Below are 6,605 nucleotides of genomic sequence, written 5' to 3'. Positions count from 1 at the left end.
AATGATGTATAAGTGTTTAGTCTGAATTCGTCCAGCACGGCGGCATTGCTCAAAGAGAGAGGAAAGCTTCACCGCAGCAGGCCCGTGCTTCCTCCCTCAGTCTGTTTGCCAAGGCTGCGGGGCTGGCCACCGTGAGACTTCATTTTCTCCTTCTCGAAAAATGGCGCAGATGCCCTCTGCATTGGAAAACCTTAAGGAATTCAAGTCCATCTATGCCAACATTTCTGGACTATTTTTAATTTATTTAAAAATACCTATGGAGGCCCCGAGCTATGTGTTAGGAAGGCAATCCTGAGCAAGGGGTTATGGACCCTGCCCTCAGGGAACCTGCAGTCTGGTGGGGGAGATACCACCGTGTTGTGCCAAATCTGCGCTTCGAGAAGAGAAAACAGACATGGACTCTGCTCTCTGGGTCCCCAACAGTGGTTACAGGTGGCCGAGCATTGACCATGCCCGGCACGGGGCCTGGTGCTTCACAGCTGTCACCTCATTTCACCTTCGAACAGTCTTTTGAAGTAGGTATTATTCTCATCACACAGGTGAGGACACAGCCTCAGAGTCCTTTGCCAAACAGCTGAAAGTCAGGAGGCAGTACAATGGATTCAGACTGAGGCTGACTGTAATGCCTAGGCAGTTTCTCGTCGCAGTGCCGTTTCTAGTGAAAGAAGCACAACCTTGAGTCTGATTGGCGGTTTATTTTTCTAAGGGTTAGAAATGAGATGCCTACAACACAGAGGAGGGGGCGCATAGGCTGGGCTTCAGAGACAATGTGTAGGAATTCGTCCCAGGGAGAATATGGGGAGGGAATTCCAGGCATGGATGGACACAGTGTGGTCCCTGGAGTGTAGAATGGTTGCTGGGGTCATGAGGAGGAGGGATGGAAGAAGGGACGGGGAATGAGGCTTCCAAGGGAGAGTGAGGCCTATTGGGGAATGGAAGCCCTAGGCTATGGTGAAGCAATGGAGTGATATGAGAAGTGAGAGTCAGAAAGAACTACTGAGGCAATACACAGAAGTGGCCAGCAGGGGATGACAGAGAGCGCAAATCGGGGAGATTATTAGGAGACCATTGTAAGTGGTCTTGTAAATCACGACTGTTGTGCACCCAATGGACCGTTCAACCTGACGTCCATTGTGAGTTTCCATTTGAGTAGCCGCAGATGAGTGTTTACTTACTGGTTGGTTAGGTAGAAATAATTTTTCCACATTTTTCTCTTATAATTACAGACTCTTTGGCCAATGCCAGAATTTTTCAGCCACATGAGGAAATGAAGTAAATCATTATATTGATGTAATAATAATGATGATGTAGGGGATGCTTGGATGCATGGCCCAGACTTCGCCTCTGCACTTAAAGAACGATTTCTCCAGCTTCTGGGAGGGCTGCCAGAAGACAGCCCTCAGTTCTTAGTCCCCTTTGAGGATTGCATCAGCTGACGAGAGCGACCTCTCCCGAGATCCCACTGCCTTGCTGGGGCAGCCCACAGCTAATGACTAAATCTGCGGGGCAGAAATATGCCTGGCCTCCTAGCCCCAATTCGAGGCAACTCTGAAAGGCGCTTCCCATGTCAGCGGTCCCTGTAAAGTAGGCTGAGCCCTCTGTGGAGGCTGCGCAGCGGCCCACGTTTTCCCCCACCCCGCGACCGTCCCTTCCCTTTCATCTGGGTGGGTCCCAAGAGCAGTCCCTGACACAGCTTCCACACGCACACCTCCATCTCAGCCCTCTGCTTGGGGGACCCAGCCGGCGGCAAATGATAATTGTCGCCGATGTTCACACGTGCCTGACAACATGTTAGGGAGTTTATGCAGGCAGTCTCGTCTTGTTATAATAACCACGGGAGTGGGTAGCCCGTAATAACATTACCATGCCACTGTGTGGGCACCAAAGAATTTTCCTACGGATGACCCTAGGTAAACTTTTGTCCTTCCTTGGAGAGGGTCAGGTAGGGACTCCTATAACTGCTTTAGACATACCAGAAACGAGGTCCACAGAATCAATTTCCCCACGATGACAAATCTAGGAATGTTGCAGAGTTGTCTAACCTTCTGGTCAACGCAACGCCACTGCATATAGGGATTCCCCGCTTTCTCTCATGTTTTCTAATATACTAACATCCCAGGCAGGCTGGGCCCGTGATTTCCATGCTCGGGTGTGAAAGCTGGGCACTTGCAGTTAGTGCCCACCTTGTGAGCGCCCACCTTGGGAACTTCCACTCACAACGTGTGGTCTAAGACACAGTGGAAAGGAACGGCTCTTACCCAGTATTAGCGCCAAGGAGGCGCTTAGCACCTAACTTGGGGGTTTCAGACTGTATTTTACAGAGCTGCTTGGGGGCCTCTCTAGAGGAAGGAACAGGGAAGGACAAAGAGAAGGAGGGAAAACAAAAGAATAGGAAACAGGGCCTGAGATGGGAAGAAAAGGAGAGAAGAAAAGAGGCTAGGGGGAGAGAGGGAAACAGAGAGAGGGCGAGGGGCAGAGAAGAGGAGAGCGCAGGAGGCTGGCCGGCTGTTCCACGAAATAAACAACGGCAACTTTCCTGCCCGTGAGGCAGCGGCGTTATTGAGGGCTTTGAACTCCTCAGGACAGTATGCTTTATCATCTGGAATAATAAACGCAGACCTGGTGGCCCGAGGAGCAGGCGGCGGGCGGGGGTGCAGCTCCGTGCTGTCGGCCGTGCACAGCCTGCCGTCTGCCTGTGCAGAGGAGCCCGGGAAGGCGTCCTCCCAGAGGCACTGGGGCCAAGAGGCCTCTCAGCTGGTGCTGAGTGAGCTCTTCAAAGTAAACAGGGGCTCCGGGCCGGGGGGACCCTCCTGTTGGTGGTAAATCGGACACGATGTGGGCCCTGGAAGGAGCTTGGTATTTTTAGCTCTCCTTTTGCTTTGAAAGAAAGAGAGAAAGAAAAAGAGCCAGTGTGCAATTTATTATCATTATTTTTTAGGACATAATAGCTAACAGCTCCAAAAACATTCAGGATGTGCTCTCCGGCTCATCAATGAGCACATCGAGGCAGAAGGAGGAAAGGATAAACACCACCTGTACCAGAGCGCTGGCTGGTGTGGCACGGTGGTAGGGAACCCCCTCTTCCCTTCTCACCTGGCACCAGGGACAGTCACTCACCTGCTGGTTCTCAGTACCTCAATATCCTTCTTGTTCCAGCAGTGGACAGCACTATGGGTTGATCAGACCCACACTGAAGGCCTAAGGTCCTAGGCTGCTACCAGGTCATGGAAATCCCAGAGAGTTGGGAGTCAGTCCAGGGACCTGGCCTGCCAACTTGCTGACTGTAGCTGTGGAAGAATCTCGTGGTTACCTTGAGCCTAGGTGAATTCAAAAGTCTCTTTGAGCTTTAACGTTAAACAAGCCTTCAGAAATGTAAGTGAGGAGAGGTCCTGAGAGGCCAGGTAGGTGTCAGGGCTCAGCACAAAATAAATACTTGCTGAATGAATGAGTGAACAGGAGGTCCCTCAGTAGGGGGTGATGGCCCACTTTCACCCTCAAGGGTAGAGGAAATTGTACATCCTCCTACTGCTTGCAGCTTTGTAACTAACTTCTAAGCCTCCCTGAGGGGTAAAAAGCCTTCAATTTGGGGGTCGTAAGCAGAGGTCGGGAGCCCTAGGGCCAGGAGCAAGTATATGAGCAGAGAGCAAGGGCTGCAGGGGGTTGGGGAATGCAGCACCTCTGCAGGGAGCTGGCCAGGATGCTGAGGGTGTGAGGCGGCACTGGCCCTGGCTGGAGGGAAGAGTGATGAGCTAGGATTGCCATCTGCTTGATGGGGGAGACCCTGGGCGAACCTCTGTCCTCCTAGAAGCACAGCCATTATGCACTGGCTCTGACCAAGTCTCCCTATATTTTCTCCTGCAGTGCCACAGGCTGGCTGGTCTTTCTGCAGTCTCTCTTCATCCTCTCCACGATGATCCTTCCAACCTTCTAACTGTTCTCGCTGCCCTTGAGGATCAGATGGGGCCACGCTCTGGCACACAAAGGCCAGTAGTCCCTCTGCCTCAGCCTGAAGTCCAAGCAGTGAGGGAATCCAGAGGGTCTGGTCTTTGCTCACGGCTGCCGGTCCAGCACCTGTGCCTGCTCTTCTGGACGCAACTTAGGTTCCAGCCACAGTGTTCCTGAAGGGCACTGTACCTCTCAGGCATGTGTGCCTTTGTATGCGCTGTTCCTTCTACGTGTGCTCTTCCAAATCTCATCTCCAGCATCTGCTCTGTGTGAGGACAGAGATCAGGAAGGCCTCAAGGAAGCATCTCTTCCCATTTTACACAGGCCCACTATAGCAGCACCGCCCCCCCCCACCTCCACCCCACTCCAGCCATTGCCTGCAGTACTCCATGTGGGGAGACAGATGGAAAGGGCTTCATGAGAACCAGGTTGTGGTCATTGTGGCATCCCAAGGTTAGCATAGTTATTAGTATCTCTCAGGAGACCATCATATATAAATGGAGCTATAAAACAGTGGTAAAAATCCCTTTTCTATTTTCTTTCTATTGGGAGGGATTCAAAGAATGCAAAAGCATTTTCTAAAAGATAAAGGCTGTGCACATTTGAGTTCGGCACCATGATCTGCTTTTATAACAGAAAATAGAGGTGCTGAAGCAGAAGCAGAACTCATCCATCCCTCCCACCCCTCCCCTCTCTTCCTCTCATCTATTCCCACCCTTCCTCCCTCCCTTCCTTCTTGGGTGTTTGGCACTGTCCAAGGCATAAAGAAATAGGGAATAAAACAGACAAGATCCTGTGCCCTCATGAAACATATTTTTTTCCTTTAAAAAGTTATTACAAAAAATAAGTAAATATGCTGCACCAGGTGCAGCAGGTGCAGCGGAGAGAGATCTTCAGAAACCAGGCAGACGTGACTCACGTCAGGGCGGGCAGCTGTGAGCTGTGTGACTCGGCGTATCAGGGCCTCAGCACATTTGCCGTCTCCTTCTCTGCCAGTGTGTGATGACAATGCCCACCTCCATAAATGGTTATGAGGACTAAAGAAATAGCCCTGGCTTACAGCTTCCTAGGGACTGATCTCCTGAATAAAGAATCTGTTATGTGAAGGGCCAAGTGCCTAGGCTATGTGCAAAGGATGAGAGTCTTCTCTCCAGTGAAGGACCCATACACACCAGGGAAAATATTTTTCTTTGAAGCTCTCTTCATGGATTTCTAGACCTCTCCCTGGCCTTGCATCATGGTTTGCTGTGATCCACTGTGTTCTAACCAGAAGTTGGCTATGCGGCTGGCCTGAGGATAGTCGCTTTCCCTTTCTGGGCCTGCTTTTTCATCTGAAAAAAAAATAGGGTGTTGAACGAAATCACCCCCCAGTATATGTTACAGCACAGACATTCTCTGGTTTTAGTTTGGAAATTATTTTACACAAGAATGCTTTACTCTCCAACTAATGAGCTTCAATTAGTTTCACTGATCTCTACTAATGAAGGTTCTGAGACAAAACATCATGGCCTTGAGTGTTTTATTCCCTTGCAGAGAAGATAGTGCACTTGGTATCTTCAAGGTTATGGAAACAAGGTGTTCTTGTGACAGGGCTTGGTGGAGGTCAGATAGAAGCAAACAGAGAACTGGTTCAGATACACCCCGAGGTTGGAGTAGGCTGTGTTCTGTCTTGCAGCAATGAGACTAATTGGAGGTCATGTCCAAGTGTGTCCGTGCACATATGAGGATGGGCATGTGTTTACCCCAGAATCCAGATGAAAGTTCAAAACCTTTAACGTACTCTTTCTTCACCACATGATGCACATTCCATCCTTCTGCCGTATGCCCTTCAGGTTTGGAAGTTTTCTTTGTTTTTTGCTCATTTTCTTTCACAGCACATTTCACTAACTACTTCTACGCATCAAAAACTGCACGTACGCTATTGGTGACCCTCACACCTATCTTAAGATGTGGCTAACACTTTTCCAGTTTTATGTATTGAAGAAACTGCTGTTCAAAGAGGTGAAGTACCCAGCTTAAGGTTGCACAGCCGGGGACTGACTGAGCTGTTACCCCAACTCAGATGGGTTTAATGCCAATGCCCATAAACATTTTCTAGCAACTTCCTCATGCAGAATTGGATTGTCAGTTGAGAATAAAGGAGTAAACTCAGGACCTCAGAGCTGGTTTGATCAATCTAGAAGGTCCATCAGTCAAATTCACAGGACATTTATTCAGCAATTGCTAGGACGTGGTTTTCAAATTTTAAATTGTGTAGGGGTCCTGGGATGCTTCTTGCCTTTATATTCTTTTACTCTACACTTAGGGATTCTGAATTTTTAGGCTACAGATGGTCTAAAACCATTGCCATGAAGTAAAATACTTAGTGATTTAGGTGCAGTTTGGTGCTTAAATCCTGTTATCCCTCCTGCCTCCAGAGGTACCATATATACGAATCCATAATACAACAGAAAATAAAATGCCAGTTTCATTAGTGGCTGGGAAAGCACCAAATACCCCACTGCAAAGCACTGCTAAGAACTGTGTTGGAGAAAGCAGCTTAGACCTAACCAGGCCTTCTCACACCCCGGATCTGGGTTTGAGTTTACAACTAAAGGTCTGCCAAATGAGATGTCGGGTTGGTGAAGACAAGCCCAAGGTCACTGATCCAAAAATAATCA

The 6,605-nt window shown here is 49.3% G+C and overlaps 1 pseudogene; it reads left to right on the top strand.

Annotated features, from left to right (window-relative positions):
• Window positions 1-305: 305 nt before the first annotated feature.
• The window catches only part of LOC118985032 (nuclear distribution protein nudE homolog 1-like), a 28,575-nt pseudogene continuing 22,275 nt past the window's right edge, over window positions 306-6,605 (top strand).

This window comes from Sturnira hondurensis, unplaced genomic scaffold, assembly GCF_014824575.4.
Source record: "Sturnira hondurensis isolate 20B ecotype Veracruz unplaced genomic scaffold, ASM1482457v3 Scaffold0004068, whole genome shotgun sequence".
NCBI lineage: Eukaryota > Metazoa > Chordata > Mammalia > Chiroptera > Phyllostomidae > Sturnira > Sturnira hondurensis.
This window is presented reverse-complemented; position numbering and strand designations above follow the sequence as displayed.